The sequence below is a fragment of the Manis javanica genome, chromosome 12 (genome assembly GCF_040802235.1).
Source record: "Manis javanica isolate MJ-LG chromosome 12, MJ_LKY, whole genome shotgun sequence".
Taxonomy (NCBI): Eukaryota; Metazoa; Chordata; class Mammalia; order Pholidota; family Manidae; genus Manis; species Manis javanica.
The window spans coordinates 78,105,969-78,126,879 of NC_133167.1; the positions used below are offsets into that span (position 1 = coordinate 78,105,969).

Consider the following 20,911-nt stretch of genomic DNA (forward strand, 5'->3'; position numbering starts at 1 on the left):
CAGTCCTGTCCAGGCCACCGGGGCGATGGGAACTTGCAAGCCCAGATCAGAGCTCTCAGCAGCCCCTCCCTACTCACCTGGAGTAGGACAGAGAGAGTGACCCACTCAAAGAAAGGTGAGTGTGGGCAACCTCCGAGAAGACATACATTTAAGGGTATAGGGTCTGGCATTTTAGAGGGCTTTTTTGGGTAAGGGTCAGCATAAGGCATGATGTATATAGGTGATTTATAATTCCTTTGGAGTTTTATCTAAAAATAGGGTTATTTGGGTGACTGTGTTGGTTTGGTACTTCAGCATTCTTTGTTCACATAGGTTTATTTACACTTCTGAGGTCTGTTACCTGCACTCGTTACAAAGTTACTTGATTAGGAGCTGGAGGAAGAGGAAAAACAGCATATAGGTTAAGCTAAAGAATAAGCTGGGCCCTTTAGCATGCTGAAGTACATCTTACAACGACATGATCTGATTGGTACAGTGAAGACATGGGCTGCGCTGGGATACTTTATCTGGGGAATATCCAGACATTCCAAGTTACTCGTGGCCTTTGGAGCTTCAACTGATTAACTTATTAACTCTGTCTTTTCTGGCTCCCTGGTTTTATCTGGTTAACTCTTTGAGTCCCTTTTAGTGGGCTTTACTGACCTATTCTCCCTCCACCCACTCATACCTGTTTTTCTGCCTAACAGCTATAATGTCATCTTAGAAACAGTAAGTTGTCAATAGGAAAAGAGAGGGATAGGAGTATAGGCTGGGGAACAACAAATTAACAATGTGACATTACCTCCCGAGATAGTGAGCAGTTTACCTCTTGCTGTCTCTTTGGTCTTGACCTTTTACATTATTAGTATCTTTAATAATTCAGTGAGTAGCATATATGCATTCACGATGTGTTAATGTTTGCATCACCTCCAAGGTGTAATGAAAATGAGTTTTTGAAATTTTAACTAGAAAATGTCTAGGAAATTACAGTACTCCTGGTCTATGGCACAAAGATGAATCTAGAATATATAAAATCCACATCCACACTATTTCAGTCAGAAATGGCACTCCTGCTGTGAACTAAACTGAAGCCAAGCCTCCTCACTGACAGTTACTCCCTTCATTTTCAGCTCTGACAAGGACTGATCAACATACCCAATCTGCTTTCCTTCTTGGCTAATTTAAATCCCAACAGAGATACTTGTGCACAAATGAGTAAATAATATAAATGGTGCTTATCTTAATATGCTGTACCTGTTTGAACAATCTTCTTTTTTCATCTCAAGTTAATGAAAATGGGCAAGAATTAAATGTGTGTAAACATGTTAAAAGTGTGGAGAGAAATATAAAACCTATGACTGGAAGACATTTCTCTAGTTCCATTAGAGAACCAAGGAGCCAAAATCAAACAAAAAATAGTATCACATCATAAAGAGAAAATTATACAATAATCTGAACCTGAATATGTGTATATATACGTGTGTGTGTATGTATAATTTATTAGAAAAATTACTGTACCTTTTTTCTTCTCCATAGTTCAAATTTATGCATGGTTGACCTATTGCATTTGGTGATTTTTTTTCCTTAGGTTTCCTAGAGATCAATGTGACTTTTACAACAGAGGCTATAAATGTTAAGTGAGTACAATGATAAAAATTAAGCTTCAAATTGTGACTCTCCTACTTAAAAACTGGATGACCTTGGAAAAATTGAGAACCTAGTATTTAAAATAAAAATTCTATGCCACAGTAAAAATTATTTGAAATATTTCCTTTTAAGTACCTAACACTATACCTGGTAGATAAGAGATAATTAATATTGGTTTTCTTTAACACATACAGACACACACACACACACACACACACACACACACACACACACACACACAGCCCAGATTTTCCTTTTTATTCCAAAAGAAGTTCTTTTCCTAACTGGCTGGGAATGCTATGAGAAGCCGCTGCCACGTGGAGAACTCACTCAGTTGGGAGAACTAAAACCCAATACTTTTCTTCTTTTTGGGGGCCTTTTTAATATTTTGATTTTCCAAATAATATGCAAGGCATATATTCAAATGGAATCTTAGAAGTAAACGTGATACTTTTAATTCAGACAAGATAATCAAATCCCAGCAGGGAATACTTTCATTCTTAACTCAAAACAAAGAAGTGTTTTCTTTCTCTGTGGGCATGGTGGAGATTTGAAGACATATCCTTACATCATAGCTAGATGAAAAGTAAGAATAGAGTTGTAAAGACAGGTGAATCAATAGGTAGGTAGAGAGGTGAGTAGGTAGGTAGACCTATGTTGAAATTGTATTTCACATGCCTCCATCCAAAGTCAACAGAAAGGAATAGAACAGAACAAATCTAATATGGATTTCAATTCTGAAATTCTATGATCCATACACACTGATACACAGTAAACACTGTTTTAAATTACTTGACCAACTAAGAACTTCCAACAATTGATATTCTAGTATTTTCTGGTAATACATCAGTGGATTAAAAAGTGTCTAAAGTGAGCCAGATCATGGGACTTGTACTTGGGTACCTGTACTTGTTGGAAGCATTCCTTGTTCACTGGTCTAGCTCTGTTCTCTATTACTGCTTTTGGTAAACAACACTAATGAATTATTTAGGCATCCCAGAAAATACAGACCTGGTATTTTTAATCTGAATACCTTTACAAGCCTCCCTCCTTTCCCAGGATCTGCACTTAGATGGAGTGAAAGATCAAGCAGTATGGTAGTGTAATCCTGCTGACTGGTACAGTTTGAGGGGTGGTATCGTAAGGGTAGGGGCGTCGAGATCAGAGACACCCTGAGTTGGATTTTGCTCTGCCACTCTCTGGTTTTGGGATTTTGCTGAAGTCTTCTCAAAGGGTTGTTATTAGGATTCTATGAAGTAATTTATGTATATCATTTCTTTACCTGCATGGTCTGTGCAAACAGTAGGGCAAGGCTGAAATTTGCTGAACTAAATCAGGGAAAAAACCAACAAACAAAAACCAATATTCATCCTTCTACTCCTTTCTTGTGTGTTCAGCAAAGTGCAAATTCTACTGGGAAACTTGAAAAGGTATAAAATCAAAGCAGGGCAATCAGAACTTCCGATGGAAAAGAGCTAGAGGAAGAAGGTAAGGGAACTATCAGGACCATTTCCACTTTAGACTCAATCAGTACGGATGATTCCATTTTTTTTTCATGGAAAAGAGGAAACATACTACATAGAAGGTGTTTTCGTGTAAAGCAAACATACCAGTCTTTTGCAAACTGATGGTTTCTATGGAACTTTTTACAAATGTTCTTCATTTTACCATTGTAGGAACCAAAAGAGGAATTTGAAAGAAGGAAGCAAGGGCTGGGTAGAAATGCAGACACTTAGATCTTGCACAAATATGCCAAGTGCTATTTTAATACATCAGAGCTTTAGCCACATGGGAAGGAGATTTCTGGATGCAAAATGGCTAAGGGAAAGAGGAATGAATACAAGCTAACAGGACTTTTAAGACAATATAGGATAAAATATCCTGTCCTGTTGTTTATAGATTTTATACATATATAGTGATTTTATGTTATTAAATTAACAATTTTAGAAGCTGGAATCAAAATTGTCTTCTTGTTGAGACAATGCTTCTTGTTGTTCTCCTTTTTCTGAAAGATGGATGAAATAATGCTTAGAATCTGGGTTTCTCCCTTACTTAAACTGTCCACTGTAGGGTTTGATCTGCAGAACATGGGGAAGGGGAGGGCGTGTGTAAGCAACCATAAACACTAGGAATGTGAGATCTCTTTCCCACAGCAGTATGCTTGAAGATTTGCCGATCTTACAGGAGGTGTGATCCAAATATTTGGGCTTTGGCTTCATCACGGTGTAAGGGAGGCATCATTAGGAGCTACAGAGAGTTGGATTTGACCTTAAGAGCCTCCATAAACTGTCTATCAAGCCAGGCATCTTTGGAGAGTACAGATTGAAATTGGAGACCATGCAACCCACTCTGGGAGTTGCAAGCCATATATATAATGTGTGTTAAACATGGAATGGGTGATAGTATAGCAGTCTTTCTATATAGTCTATTCATTTTAATATTTAAAGCCTCACCAAAAAGGATTAGGGGGAAAAAAACCTACCTAGTATATGATTATTTGGTATACTTTGACTTTGTTTCAGAAAAGTATGCCTAACAACAATACCAATAACAAAAAAACTTCTGATAGCCATTCCTGTTCTCCTTGGTAAGTGATTTTGACTGTCCCTTGTAGTTGATCTGCTCAGACTTGCAGACCCTGTAATATTTGAAGTTGAAAAGTAAATTGTATGTTACAGTAATTCTTCTGTTTTTGTTGTTCCCCCCAGTACCCATAATAATGCCAAGAAGACAATAGGCATTCAAAAACTATTTCTAAATTCACATAGACTTCATTTTTAGAATCTTTCCTAATGTGAACTCTAAAAGAAAACCAAGTTGTGTTTAATTCCTAGATCTGACATTACCCCTGGGAAGCTACTTGACTTCACTGGGATTCTAGTTTCTTATCAGTAAACAGTGATAACAAACCTCACCTCCGAGGACTTGTATATAAATTAGTTACGGGACATAACATTCCACCATACTTGGGAAACAGTAAATCATCAACAAGTGTTAAGTCTTATTATCTCCCTTTTTAACATTTTGTCATCTATCAATATGTGTTACAGCAGGTATCAGATACAGGACAGTATTTGCTTCTCTGGAAATAAAAAATAAAAAAAGAAGATGAAAGTAAATATATTTAACATGAAAATTTGATAACACACTTGCTAGTGTTCCAGTTAAAACCGGTATTTCAAGGTGTTGGGACAGGTAATTTTTTGAATGAATACAAATCAATACTTATATAGAGAAATAGCAGTATGCCCCAATCCTCTTTAACAAATTGTAATAAGATTTTTAACGTTTCAAAATTGTATGTTTAACTTCAAGGTGACTAATACCTTATTAGTATTTCTTCCAAGAAACAGTGATAACTGCTCAAGGAATTTTCTTAATGAGTCTAGAAGTGGCCTCAAAATCTTTCTGAGAGCCCATACAACAGATAAAACTTATTTGCTATCAATGTCTAGCCTTTCTCCAAACTGAGAGTCTAGGGGATTGACTGTTTCCTGTAATTTTGTTTGCTCAGAATTAAGCAGAAAGCATCTTTAACTCTTAGCCAGAGTCTATGGGACCTTTTCTGAAACAGACTAATCTTATCTCGTTTCCTTTCTCTCTTATCAGTTCTGATTTATTTTAATGAGCAGCAGCTGACCAGTTTAAAAGTTAAATTACTTGTTTCAAGTTTTCATTTAAAAATGTTTGTTTGTTGACTTTTTGCATTCTGTTCTTTACTCTTAGATGATCAATCACAATGACAAGCTGGGATTCTGTCATCACCGTGGAGTGTTTCGTGCAATCAATAAAACGACAACATGAATAGTCTTGTGTGCTACAATATGCGTTAAGTGTTTTCTTTTTAAAGTCAACGTGAATCATCTGATTGTTCATATAATATGACGATTTTAAGGAAATCATTCACTTCCTGTTGCTTGCATTTTTCCCATTCACATTGAAAACTGTTAATGGTAATGACTAACTTGCTTTCTTTAAATTGAAGTTAGAATGATGACACTGCATATGCAACTGTTTTTGAAGAAGGAGCAATTTTTGTTCATTTATTTCTAAATTGATAAAGTAGAGACAAAGAACATTTTAGTCCCATGCCAGCATTCATTCCATCAGTGGATCATCTTTTCCAATTTGTGGGGCCCGCATTATAGCCCATGTAAATGTTCCGTGCTTATGGAGGAAACCATTTCACTGTATCAAGCATACCCTTTCTCTTTCATCTGTGTTTTTTTGCAAAATGACTTTAGAAGGACACTCACAAAGCTGGAAATGCATTGCTGATTTGTTCCTAGTCTGTAATATCTAGGCACACTGTTAAATGACCTGAAATTTGAACTTGCATCCAAATTGTGAAAGATTCAAAATCTATTTTAGTTCCCTGAGCAAATACAGTTCTCCTCAAAGTGGTGTTATTTTAATGTTAATGGTTTAACCCAATTAGTCCTTATATTTGCGACCCTGAAGTATTAAGTGCGAAAACGTTCACCTTCAGGTTTTTACAGATTTTTATTTATCCTGTGTCGTATATGCCTCTATTATTAAGGCTCTACCTCATGTGCCTTTCCCCTGAATCCTTATGTAAAGGCATTCAGAGCCTAATGTGCTTATAACTATTAAATGCCACGTGTTGGTCTTCTGTGCTATAATGAAGTACATCCGCGCCTTGCGAAGCTCTCTGGCAGCTATCTCCAGAGTTCACCGTCCGCCAATCAGCGTCCACAAATGTAACCACTTAAATCTGATCCCACTGTCTGAATCAGTTACTCAGATAAAAGGCAGCCAAGATCTAAGCCCTGCTCCATGTGGGACCCTCTTAATACTTCCCCCCAGAGTGGACATGGTTCCTCTTACCAGGAGTGTCTGTTTTTTGTTTCTTTCACTCATTCTTTATCTGTCTACTCCCATGTCTCCTCCTGGATTCTTGCGCACGCTGCCTTAAGCAGGAACCAATTATGCAGAATTTAACCAAAGGCTTTCTGAAACTCAAACAGTCATAACATATGTACTGTCACTCTCAACATTGCTGGTACCGCTTCAGATTGGAAAGGATGTGAAATAGGCAAATATGTTTTCTCAAACTAAATTTATCATTTCTGTTTTATTCTCTGGGTTAAAAGAAATCACAAGTCAACTTTTAAAAAATCTTTTTTAAATACATATTTATGCTGCATAATTCTCAATCAGATTTCTAGAAACTACTTGGTTGATGGATTTTCCTTGAATCATTTTTAAGCCAATGCATTATTCTGTTTCACTTATTTTCCATCAAAGTGAAATTGTGATAGCAGTATGCAAAAAGAATTTAAAAATTTAAAAGCTCTGATACAGATTTACATGTTTACAGAAATGGCCAGGTTTTATTTGCAGCTACCCTTCAAAATAAGCTAGAGATGTGTGTTAATACATGCTCTCCCAAGCTGCATTTTATTAAGCTCAATCTATTGCACCTCATTATTCTACTGCCTATGAAAGCATGGCTACAGTTCATTTCATTTTTAGATAAGTGAGTAAGCCTTTATTTGGTATCATTACGATGGCTAAATTTTCTGAGCTTGTGTTTGCTTCCAGGACAAGAGTGGTAAGTGAGTTTGTTTTGGCATTTGAGTATTCAACAGTTTCCCCATTTACTGGTGAGGAGCTGTTGGTGAGCATTTGATTTGTGCTTTATGAACTTCATAGACAACATCATATTTATTTTTTTCTTACAGAATCTTTTCAGGCAAGTGTTAATAGTTGTATTTTTTTCCAGATGAGGGAGTTGAGATTTACAAGTCTTAGTAATCTGTGTAAACTCCATAGTCAAACTATTCAAGTTTGTACTCAAACACCAGAATCTTCTGAATCTGAACTATTATATTCCTAGCCACTGAATATATGCTGCTCCAGAAAACGTATATACATGCACAGAGACCCAGACAAAAAAAAAAAAGTGCCTCAAAAAAGAAATCTCTTTCATGAACTCAGCTAGAGAGAAAGTTGAATGAGATCTTGCAATTTCCCCTGGGTGACCACGATTTTTTACTGGGAAAGGGAAAGAATTAGAAACAAGGACTAAAACTCTACCTTAGGAATTATCATTGTTTTTAGCTAGCCTGTAAATTGGAAACCTTTTCCTCAGACCAGGTAGTGAGCACTTTTGGGTTTGTGGATCTTGATGTGGTCTTTATTGCAACTACACAGTAACTCGGTGGTAGGCTGGAGCATACTACATACTCTACTTATTGGAGTCTGGATTTTGTAAAGAGGATATAGAACGAGGCACAGGAGGAGAGCCATGATCTTAAGCTTATGCTACTCTGGTACAGTCCTTCCATATTCAATATTATTCAATATTATTCAATATTAGGCTTTACCAAGAAAAAAGGCTTCTCAATGGAGCTCTGTTACTATCTGCAAAGACCAGACCACAGAAACTAGGTTTTTACTCTGATGAGGAAAACTGGCATCAGTTATTGGCTATGGGGGAGTGGTGGGGGGGAAGAGGAAGGCAACTTTGCTGAATGTAGAAATTCTCAGGTAGTAACAGTATAATCTCAGTGTGAGCACTTGGTAGTTAGTGACAAGTTCTGGAAGAAATTAGTCACACAGATGCAAGGCTCATTATTAGAGGTTTGGAAAGAAGATAACACAAGTGGGTTGCTCAAGGAAAGAACTCCACATGGAGATGTAGAAAGTTCAGTGGAAATATTAAAAATTAGCCTGTGAAGTGGTGTTTGACAGCAAGGTGTTAAAATAGCCAAAATGCAGCCAGAAGAAAAATAAAAGTTGATGTAAGACCTCAGACATGAAACAGTAAGGACTGTAACACATTAACAAAAAGGGATTTGAATGTTAAAAAGATGTTAAAAATATGATACACATTTTGAGTAATTCATTTCAAATGAAATTTAGAAAAAAATGCATGCATTTGCTCTTTTCCACCTCAAATGTAGGTCAAGAATAAAGTACTGGAGGTGGGAACAAAGGCCCAACTGGATTACTGTTGCATGAAATTTACACACACACAAATATTCATGTAACAAAACTATTACATAATAGCAGTCTTTTGTGTCACTCTACTTTATTTTGCCTCCCCATTTCCAGGATCACCTCCTCTTTTCATCTGGTCAGATATCCATGCCAATTAAGTGTTACTCAAATGATTGTGAACACCTAATAGACTTCTTGTTAAACTTAATTGGCCACCACCAAAATTTAGCATATTGTCTGGGTAGCTCTGAGTTATATGGACTCATAAAGCAGGAAGGGAACAGTATTTCTGATGTCTTTCTGGCTGGACATTTATACATAAAACCATTCAGAATTATGATTTTTTTCATGGGGACTTAGATTTATGACAACATACAGATGTTTCCATTTCACCTAGAGAAAAAAAATCTGCTATATAATATCAAAGATAAAACTTAATTGAACCCACCAGATGATGATAAAGAAACAATGTTACACTTCAGATGACTTAACTACAGCTTTGTCCCTGGCCCTTTTCTCCCTAGCACCCTGTGGATTTCTTCCATGGCCTTTCCCCTCTTTGAAGTCAGTGGGAGCTCTGAACCTAGAAAAGTCACTCAGAGTACAGACCGCCAGAAGGACAAGGCTATTTGACTTTCTGCCCTCCCAAGGATCATGGGGTGAATGAATTAGTAACCAGAAAGAAAAAAATACATATAAATATCCTAACCTTAGTCCAAATGCAAAGCAAGCATTTTTCTTTTTCTTTCTTGAAATTCAGCAATGTTTCCTTCACTTTTAAAAAAAATTTTGCTTTTACCTTTGCCCTTCCTGTTTCCAACAGGGGTTGGAAGTACTTAAAACTCTTCAGAAAGTATGCTGTGTTGATATTTCTAACAGAGACTAGAGCAGAAAGTATGACTTATGAACCTCTACCCTTCTGATGCACTATCACTGAAGCTGGGCGTGCAAAGCATGAACGTATCAGGCTTGCATTAGCCCTCAAGGGACGGCCAAGATCAAGGACTCGTTGATGGGGATTTCAAAAGATGGATAACCAAGCAGCCTCCTTCAGCGTGCATTAGCACTAATAATTAGTAGAGAGCATTACCCATGCTTTCCTTAAAGCAGAGATGTTCTTATTTCACTGTATATGATTTTTAACAAATATCATTTATTAAAACATTTTTGAATCCTTAAAGGAAATATATTTTATAAACCCTTACCATAATGCCCCATCATTACATTTCATAACTATTGGTATTTATTAAACATACAATTGCTATCTTATTAAAAGTTAATGCCTATTGGACCCATTTATTTTAATAGATTACTACTTTAGCTAGTTAATATCAACCTCTCCTCTACTTGCCAATGGATGAATAAAATATTTAATTACTGTATATTAAAATTTTCAGGGTAGTTTATTTTTATTGCACTATTAGATTTTCTCTTTTAATCTTCTTTGACTTTCCTGGACCTGTGCAATTCACCTGGCAACTTTTCAATCACATAAGGTACAGACATTTTCCTTGGTTTTGCAGTTAAGAAATGTGTCTGGTGTATAGTGAACCAATAGATGGATTTTGACAGTGATCAACTGAATTTATTTTACTTCATAGGTGTTAATTGAATGCTGTTTACATGTAAGAAACTATGTTGAATATTTTAGGGGACAGAGAAAGAGGCTGGAGAGTAAAACTATCTGCCCAGAAACAAGGGGTACCTGGGTTTTAACTTTGAGTGTTAAAACTGGAAAAGTCCCAGGCAAACCAGGACAGGTTTTTCACCCTGATGTCCTGTTCTTAGGAAGCTTACCTCAAGGAGAAGAGGTTAATGAATAAAGAATAGATGCCATCATATCACCTTTCATAAGATGGCCCACCAATACAAATAGGTACATATTATTTCTGGGTAATTGGCCAGAAAAGATGCTGTTATAGTAATTTTGTTAATACTGATGATAGTCACGATTTTGGCCTTATTTTATTTAATGCAAAACCTTGTAGGACATAGAGGTATGGTACTCTTCATCCTACAGATCAAAACATTGAGGCCTAGGAAGGTTGAGTAACTTATCAGAGGTCAAAAGTGTAAGGTATAGCCAGGATTTGAACTTGAGCAGTCTAGGTTCAGAGCTCAAGTTCTTAACCAGAATTATTACCTGCCTCAGCAGTAGTGCTTGATTTGGCATTAGGGCAATTATTACTCAATTTAATTGGGGGCCAATCATCTCACTCTTAGAGCTAACACAGCAAGTGCTACAGGCTTGAACTAGCTTTCCTAACCGTCAGCCTAATTTTTCCATTATACCACAGTATCTCTAAAATAATAGTTTACTTTTCTTATACCTACCTAGCATAATGTTAGCCTGTATAGTAGCATTTTATTCATTATGATAGACAAAGAGGTATGGGAGAAATCAAAGGAATTTTGGAAATGATCACTTTCTTGGCATTTATAATCAAGCTGGGAGAGGAAAGATTTGTTTTGTTTTATTTTGGATCCCTTTATTACTTTTCAAGCTGCGGTATTCTTATAGAGATGTAAACTGCATTTGAACAAGGAAAAATAATAGAGGGTTTCCACTCTGGTTGAAGCAGGTGAGCAAGATTTAGAACTCCAGCTACTTGACACCCCATTCCTCTTATCGCCCAGGGCAAGAGCCCACCTAGAATTCTGACCGGCATGGCTGGAGAACCATTAGTGCAAATTTGAGGGCCTTGGTATCTATGGTCACATCTAAGTGAAATAATGAAGATCCCTCCTGGTACAGTGGGATTTGATGTTGGCCTCAAGGCATATGTAAGGTTTCACTGATTGTACTTAGGAAGTCATTTTATTCGGTGGGGGTGGAAGTAAAGCTATTTAACAGAATCAGTGAATTTACATTGAGAGGTGATGGCAACAAAGATGGTGTAAGCTTACGAAATGTTTGACTGTGACGTCATGCCTTATAGACTATTTTGTAAGAAATGATAGTGGCTAAAAACAGGTAAATCAAAGGCATGAAGCTGATGAGTCCTCAAAATAGGCTTAACATACATGAAATTTTGTTCCCTATTTACCACACTTCAAGGTTTTTCATGACTTCAAAGATACGTGATATTGGCAGAACTCTCAAACTACTAGAAAAATTAAAAATTCAGCCCTATTTCATTTGATTGTCTTAAAGAACTGTAAACTTAGCATGAGAATCCACCTAAATGTATAAGAAGACAAAATAACACAAAGTCTCATTAAATGACATGGCATATTGGTGAAATGTGCAGACTTCTACAAGTTGTCAGGAGTAAGCAATGATGTGGCATGGATAATTCTACCTGACTACCCCATTATTTAAGCTACAAAGTTTTGTTTACAGATGAAAAAGAGTTCAGGGTGTATCACTGGAATCCCAATTTATGTTTCTGGTCATTACACAACGATAGCCATCAGAACAGGAAGAGTCAAGGATTTTACGATGTATTATAATATCTAATTGACTTACATATAGTAACCATAAGGACATTAAAATTAAGTAGAGAAATATCTAAAAGAATTTAACCCAGAATATCAATATTTCAATTTCTCAATAAAAAATTGAGAATTTAGCCAATCAGGGTTGATATAATTAGGCTTTTAAATGTACTGAGTAATTAATCTAGTCTTACACTTTTATATTGAGGTCTGGTAAAGCTTATACATACTAAGGAATGATTTATGAGAATGCCACACATATTTTACTTACTTGGTTCATAAGATTCACTGAAGTACTTTGGATAGTTTATTGTCAACTGGATAATTTAATTATGTAAGCATAAAAGAAGATATAATCATTCCTCAAATAGTTTAAAATGGTTGGGAAGTGTATTTAAATAAGTTTATAAATGGAAAAAGCACTTACTTACAAAAGCCTCTTAAGAGTGATTAGCATTTGCTAGGCTTACCAATAAATATTAAAGTAAAAAGAACAAAAAAACTCCTACAATTTAAGGAATGTAATTTCAATATATTTAATAGTGAATGTTAAATCAAAGTATTTGTGAACAGAAAATCATCTCTGAGGACATAAAAACTCACTTTGACATTAAATAGATGAATTCACTATAAATTGAAATACTTTTGTGTTACTTAGCAATAATGCAACTATTCAGACATGGAGAGGTAGTTGTACTAAAACAAAAAATAAATAAAAAGCTACCATGTGACAGAAGACACTCCATGGAAAGTAAGGAAAGGTTGAATTTTCAACATGTCTTAGCCTCTAGACAACCAGGAACTGAAATTATGAGGGGAATCAGGGTAAATATTATTACATGGAAGAAGTTTCCATGGCTGAACGGACCACTTCACATCTTGCATAATGAATGCCATCATCTCTGTCCTAACTTTCATGCCACCTCAAAACACAAAGTGATTGAGTTATTTTACACTATAATTAACAAGTAGATGATGACTCCAGCCTTAATCTCATTTGATTGAAAAGGTATGGCATTCACGATTGAAAGTAAGTGTGGGCCACATAGTGAACACTACATTGGCATTCAGTCCAGTTGATGCCTGGGGTGGAGTGAGACAGGCGTCTGCTGCTTATATTGCAATCATCCATTACTCTTCAAGTCGGCCAGGAGGGCAGTTCTATGATAGTATGAATGATTGAACGCTCTCCTATCATTCTGAACATAGTTGATAAAGGAGATATTTTGGGCTGACTTTATTACATAGTTATGTAGCCCACATAGCCTAATAGTATAATTTAACAATCAAATTTGAAAGCCATTTTGTTTCCTAAATAGTTTGGAACCCTCTGGAGGCAAACAAAGCCCCACACACTTTCAGCCACCACAGAGGCAAAAGTACTCATTAGTGAGAACCACATCAAGGCAACGGTTGGGGGTTTTCTTCAAAAATGAAACATTTGTGGCCAGCTGACATTGCAGAAGGTTGGGTTCAGCAAACTGTATCAAGAGGGAAGTGTTTGCTGACAGTTTGACAAAAGTACATGTTGCTTTTCTTTACCAGAGGAGAGGTTAGGCGTTATACCACCACTCGCAATGAGACCTTGGGGTATTGTGAGCTATCCATTCACAGCTTTCCCAGTGATGAATGAGGTCTTAGCAGATGCCTTGCAGAGAGGGTTAGAGAAGAATAGATTCCTCATGTGTCTGCCCTTTCCCCCCCAGATTGGGCAAGGCAGATGATTAGGGAAAAAATGGTCTGGGCAGTTTAATGAAACCCATCTGCTTTAGCTGTTAATGGAAAAGTTCTTCAGAAGCTCTTAAAAACAAAGCACAATTGAGTTTTAAAAATTATATATATGTATATATCTTTATACACACAATCCCATACACATGCACACATAGCAAAACATTGATTTATTTATTCCAAGGATAAAACCTTCCTTGCCTGCATTCCCAGAGGAACAGGTAAACATTGATGAATCCACATCAACATGGGCCCCTGACTACCCAGCTTTGATATCACTAGATGGTTATGTTGATTGAACATAGAGGAAACTGAACCAGTGTAAATCCAAACCATTTTAACCTGTTAGGTTTGCTAAATAGCATAGGGAATTTTATAGTGAAAGATAGTTTGTTGAAAATACCTGAATGTACTGACTACATGAAGTCTTGAAATCACACTGACTATTCCCTCTATCACCCGCCACACACAGGACTCACTGAAGCAGCTGAGCACTAAAAAAGAAGGGGTGAAATGGTTATTTCAACCTATTTGCTTCACAAATAATAGATGATACTCCAAAGAGATTTTATTCTACACTTATTTAGACACTCTCTCATTCCATATGATATATATTTTTGTTTCAATCAGGTTTATATCAAAATTCAGTTCATTTTCACACATGTCCAATATTTAGTACATTGAAAAATATGAATAAATATATATCTTGCATAAGTGTCTGCTAAAGAAAGAATAAAACATGCACAGAAATACGGGTGAAATTAAAAAAAGAATAAAGCATTAACTCTGTTGAATATTTTTATATTGAAATTTTGATACTTTACAACTGTCTTGGAAATGGGTTTCAGCCCCAAGCAAGTTCACTATCTATTCAGGAAGACTGAGGAATGAGGATGGAACATTCTTGGGTTGAAAGGGTTTATTACCCGGCTTGTTCTCCCGGCAATAGGTTGAGCACTAGAATTACGTCTGCAGGTCTGTAATCCTCGTCTCTGCCTCCGCCCAGAGCACTGGGCTAAGCTCTTTATATAGTGACTCAGTCAATAATAGCTTATTGCCTACGGGTGTGGAAGCAGTAGCCTAGCAGCAGGCCAGTTACATCATCAAGAAGTTCAGTTTTAGGTGAGGATCCTGGCCATAGGAACTCAAACTTTCCCTTCAATAACATTTCTTAAATACTTAAAAACAATGTATCATGTTACCAGGAAACTAATATTAGTAGAGAAAAATATAATGGGCTGATATATTGTAAGTGAATTGAAATTTGGGGAACTAGCCCTTAAAATAATTTCAATTTCATTAAATTTATTTTTATTGAAGACATTCTTCATAAGATGAAAGTGTTTCAATTGTCTAGTTCTTCCAAAATCAGGGCATTTTTCAAATCTATGAAGAACAACTAGGAAGCTACCCTAGTATTTATTTAATTCACAGCAAGAGACAATATTTTTAACTATTAAATGTCATGTTTATTCTATTTTATGAAGAAACAACTCATAGCATCAGTTTTAGAACATGAACTCTCATCTACTTTAATGCATATAACTTGCTTAATTAAACAGAGAATGTCTATACTAAGGCAGGCTTAGTGGGAACATGTTATAAAACCTTTAGAGACCTTCATGTCTATACCAATGGTTTGTAAACTTTAGAATATTCCAGAATCATCTGAAGGGCTTTATAGAACATTGCTGCGCTCCACCCCCAGAGTTTCTTATTTGGTTGGTCTGGCCAATCATATGCCTTTTTTATAAGTGCCCAGGTGATGCAGCTGTGGCTCATCTGAGGTCTACACTTGGAGAACCTCCAGTTTATAGTACCAGTTTAATCACTACATGCAAACCCACAGTGGGAAAAAGAATGAAATATGAAATAAAGAGGTAAGTTAACCACAAAGAAGGCCAATGTTCTTCTGTTTGTAGAAATAGCAACTTTTTTTGGTTTCTCTCTCTTCTTTTTGCTTGCCCAGAAAACCAAACAAGAACCAGGAAATAAGAGGAAGCAACATGAATAGGCCATTGAGTTACATCATAAGTCATAGCAGTTTGACCTTACTGTAGAACAGTTTTCCAAATCCTTCTGACGTCATGAGGCATCCTTTTCCTTTTCTACAGCTTACTAAGGTGTTATGGTAATTTTATACAGTTAACCTGGTTTTATCCTTGATAATCTTTTATCTTTTGTGTCATCACTCCATAACAGAACAAGTCTGACATGATGATGATATAACCTCTTGCAAAAGCTCTGCTTTCTTTATTCATGCAAACCTTATTTGTTGAGACTTGGTGGGCTATTCCTAGCTCTCTAAACTATTTTTATTACAAATTCACATGGACCTCAAGGGTTGTGGCTTTTCCTCTTCACAGCTGGGATATCCTGGAATAGCCCACAACAGGCTTTCCCCTGTTGGCTTAGCCATTGTTGCTGTTTCATTACCGGGAACATCAAAGCCAGGCATCATGTTTGGATAATAAGGATGTGCTTTCATACCTAGTCCAGGAACCAATTTAAGCCTCTTCCTCCAAAAGAAAGCAAGAACTACCACTTCCTTTGTGTTTACTCTCAAACTGCATCCAAATTTCTATATCTGCATCAATCTTCTATAAAGCCCTTCAGATGATTCTGGAATATTCTAAAGCCTCATCACAACAATAGGGTGATATTCTAGAATCCCGAGCTACTATCCCATTTCTCACAATGTGGAAACTCACCAGGACACTAAACACAAGGAGATGTGAACCTCATCAATGTTGTGGTATTTTTATATCAACCCTTTATTAAAAAACTATCATCTCTTCCATATCCACCTCCCCTTTGTTTGGCAAAAAGTTGATTTATATACACTCACTAGTGGCTAATGGGTAGCTCTGGGAATGTCCCTTAACATCTCAGGGACTTCATTTTCTTCAGTGGGTGGGTCTGAGTATACTCTCAAATGATTAACAGCTTTAAAATGGGAAGAGTCTGTTGTACCAAATTAAAGCAATTATAGTCACAATCAGAGTCTAACAGATAACGTGGTTTGAGATCAAAGTTTTTTGTCTTCCTTGTACTAGACTCCTAACTGTGCTAGATGCAAATCTCATTTTATAAACTATGGATAGAAAGGAAAAAATCACAGGCTATACAGGCATTCACTCAAGTTTTAATTTATGCAACGTCTTACTGACTGCCATTAAAATATTCATAAGCCAGTTTGATAACATCAAGAGATACTCTAAGCCCATCACTGGCTTTACACATTTTGCCCCTGAGGAGAAAACAAATGTTTTGGATTTTGTTTTGGGTTTTTGTTTTTTTTTTATCAGAAAATTCATTTTCAGCAAGAATGTCCCCAAACTTTCCAAAATGCATTTAGAAGGATTCTGGCAAATCGTTCTTTCTCAAATGTGTCACGCTGTGCCAGCTGTCTGTATATTTTCCATTTATACTGATGTTGCTTTGGTCTTTTGATGGAAGTACAAGTAAGGGTTCAGCAGCCAGAGCCACTTAATGGAAGTGAACAGCATTTTTAGACACCCCAAATTTTCATCATCGAACCTATTTAGGGAGACTGCACAGCGTCATTTTTCCTCCAATCTCCTACTGATTTTCAATGCAAATGCTTCCAGCCTCACTCATGGCCACAGGATTTAGTTACTCACTTGACTGAAAACCATGTCAATGCAAATTCAGAGGATAAACCAGCATGCAAATCCCCAAGGCTTCAGCAAGTTATAATTCAGCCACAGTATTAGCAAAACAAGATAGCAATTATACAAGGAATCAGCTGAAAGGTTATTTTTAATTTAACATTTCTGCATCTTTGCAGCTGGGAGAAATGAAACCCTGCCCGTTCTTTCTTGTAAAACCCCACCCGGTAGAAGCCAAAAGCCATATGGTGCATTTCCATAGCCATGTTCTAAGATGGGGCACACTCAGACACATGCACGTCCAGTCACACAGACTTCTTCAGGAAGAGTAGAGGGACTTCTGATGAGGTCAGACTGCCGTATTTTCTTCTAGCGTTCTTTACTAATCTCTCAGAGATCAGCACATAATTGGCATCTGTTAAAAGCTAGGTATTTGAAGGTAATCAGCCATGGGCATTATTTCACCCTCATTTCTGAACTTTTACCTCTGGTCTCACCGTTTCTCTTTGATCCCACCTCTGGGTGCTGTAACTGAGGTAACTTCAGCTAAGACAGGCAGAGGAAGAGAATCCACCTTTAGTCACTGTGTGAGGACATAATTTTTGACTGGTGGAGCTATTTAGTTTGGGTCTAGAGAAATGAAAGCTTTCCGGTAGTGTACCATGTAAAAAGGCAGCAACCCTCCACTACTCATGCAGGATTTTCAGGACCCTAGAAAGGCAGGCACAGTTTTGGAAGGGAGACAGGGGAGTTGTGTGGTCACATTTAAGAAGGGCTGGAGTTTAGGAAAGCAAAGAGCATGCTTGAGAACAGAGGTCAGCATGGCAGGGTTGGAATCCAAAACTCCTCTATCTGCTGGGTGAACTGGACGAGTTACTAAGCTTCCTGGATCTTAGATGTTCATCCTTAAATGTCTAATTCCTTGCTTCTCAAAGTGTGGCCAGCGGTAGTGACACCCCAAAACCACTGAATCAAAACCTGCCTTACAACAAAATTCTGATTGTGTGCATGTTAAAATTTGACAGTCACAAGGAATACCATACACTAATTAAATCTTTTATAAATGGTAATTTTATTGATTAAGCACTTACTATTTCCCCAGTGCTGAGGTAGGCTTGGTGGATACACAGAAATCAGAAACTAGCAGCGGCCTTTGCTTCCAGAGTAGGAGAAACAGACTTAAATCTTATAAATGAAAACCTACTTGTACATTAAGATGAATGCCCTGATGGCACTGAAAGAAGCTTTATGATCACAAAGAAATGCACGTGGACAGGGGTGTCACAGAAGCTGTATGACTGTCCTTACCTTGTTCAGAGACCCCCCCCCCACACACAACCATTATTTCTTCTTTCCCACTACATTTAAGTTTGAACAGCTTGTGTGTTAACCAGTCTTGTACTTCTGAATACATGTTAGATCCTCTTAGGTGTGCACATTTTTTTTCTCCTCCTTGACATCTAATCCTGGACTTCCAAACAACTATGCCCCGTGCATTAACTCAGCAGACGTCACTTTCTTCCTCAGTGAGGTTCTCTCAAAAAGGATATTTAGCCTGGTAGGGGAGATGTATCTCCTCACTATTCCAGACAGCCAGTGGAGCATCCTCGACGGCTCAGGATTGTGAAAGGCCAAGATCCCTCTCTGGACATGTTATTATTATAGTAATTACTTTCTCTTGGTTTATCCTCCTTTACGTACTGTTCTCAGACCCCAGTGAGTTCTGACCTGCCCACCTAAGACTGCTGGTTCCTGAGTTCCCTATTAGCAGTAATAGCGCAGCCACACAAAATGGCAATGAATAGAGACCCGGAGACACCAAACCTCCAAACTCAGGAAACAGAAAAGAAGGATCTCAAAGTCATTATTCTTGGACACTGCAGTGATCAGCATTAGAACAATACAGGCATTTAAGAAAAAATAATAACCACACCACGGCTATAATATGCCTGCCAGAAATAGTAACTAATAGTCATTAACTATTAATTATGATATTAGCTATTAGTCCTTAATTAATATTTATAGAGGCTTATCTCATTGGTGCTTGTTCATCTCTGTTAAATTACCTTTAAATGCACGTCTGACAGTATCATTCTCCAGTGTTTATCGTGCTTTGACAGATCCCCCCTAAACAGTGTACTCAGAGTACAATTTCCTACAAGTCCCTTCAGTTACCACAGCCCTTCCACCGTGGATCCTACTCACCTACAGTATCAAAGAAGGATGCCTTATTCCTCCATGCATCTGAGCGCTTTACCACACTTTCTCCCATCTGAAATCTACATATGATTCCATTCTCTCAGATGAGTCTCTTTTTCATTCAGTTGCTCCTATTTTCTTGGTGAGGTCTTCCCTCACTTCCTGAGGACTAACTTGAAATTCCCAGTAAAGACTTCCATTAACTATTTTCTTACCCTATATTTTTGTGATTACATATTTATGTGTTTTTGCATCTATTTTTACATTATACTGTGCTCTCAGGAGAAAAGATCCTGCCTTTCAAATTGTGTATTCCCAGAGTCTAATATAGTGTCTGAAGCATAGTGAGCAGTTGGAAAAATGTATTTGGAACATCAGGCAGGAAAAATTGTGTATATTTTAATAAATGAAATGAATGAATGCACCCAGGTCATAATCTGCTTCCATCCATAATTAAAAACAGAACAAAAATTAAATGCCATATCCTTGGACATTGCTTGTTCCTTAATCAGTGCTGAAATATTTGTAAGATCAACAAAAAGAATACTTAAAGAAGACAGACAGCTCTACCTCTTAGGTCCTGACCACTGAAATTGTCTCCCTTGCTTATAATAACTCTACAAGTATGTAGGGACTTTTTAAAACTTTCAAATCAAATGCCATGTTAGCAAAATATTTTTTATTAGTAGAACAACTTTTGTGGTTCCCAGCATAATTTGTAAATATTATCTTATCTTATCAATTCTACTAAGGCAGACAGGCTGAAAACATTATACTTATGCCCCAGATGAGAGAGTCCAGGGGAGTGCATGCCTGTGTGTGTGTGTGTGTGTGTGGGTAAAAATCAGTCCTTCCTATGCTAACTCCTTTACAGTCTGTCTCTCTCAGCTCATTGCTAGTCTAAATGAAGATCACCATTAACCAGATGATCGGGCAGTGATCTGGGGCAATCATTTAAATGACTCTCCTACCAGGTTTTACACAGTGTTCATTCTGTATAATGCTAGGGAACTAGTCAACAACATAACTCTCTCTCTCTCCCTTACAATCTCTGTGTCAATTTCTCTCTTTCTCAGTAATGGCTTTCTGTAACACTTCCTGTTTCAAATTACAGGGAAAGTGAAAAAGCATGGACATGTGTTCTTCTCTCAGAGAATTCACAATTTGATGGATGCAAAATTTTTTCTCTATTTTAATCGTAAATGCTTATACATGGTAGTAAATAACACAGTCCAAACTCTATTGCAGGCATGCACGTGCCGACATGGTCCATACTATTTGAGAAAGGCTTCAGGGAGCCAGCTTCCCTGGGCTCTTAAATT

The 20,911-nt window shown here is 37.1% G+C and overlaps 1 protein-coding gene and 1 long non-coding RNA gene across 2 annotated transcripts in view; both read left to right on the plus strand.

The window, feature by feature from the left end:
* LOC140845302 (uncharacterized) overlaps positions 1–20,911 on the plus strand; it is a 136,762-nt gene that overhangs the window by 63,275 nt on the left and 52,576 nt on the right. The window lies entirely within an intron of this gene.
* LOC140845135 (uncharacterized) lies at positions 122–5,449 on the plus strand. Its single transcript, XR_012123842.1, has 2 exons — positions 122–1,616; positions 5,353–5,449. It is a non-coding gene; the product is annotated as an uncharacterized lncRNA (long non-coding RNA).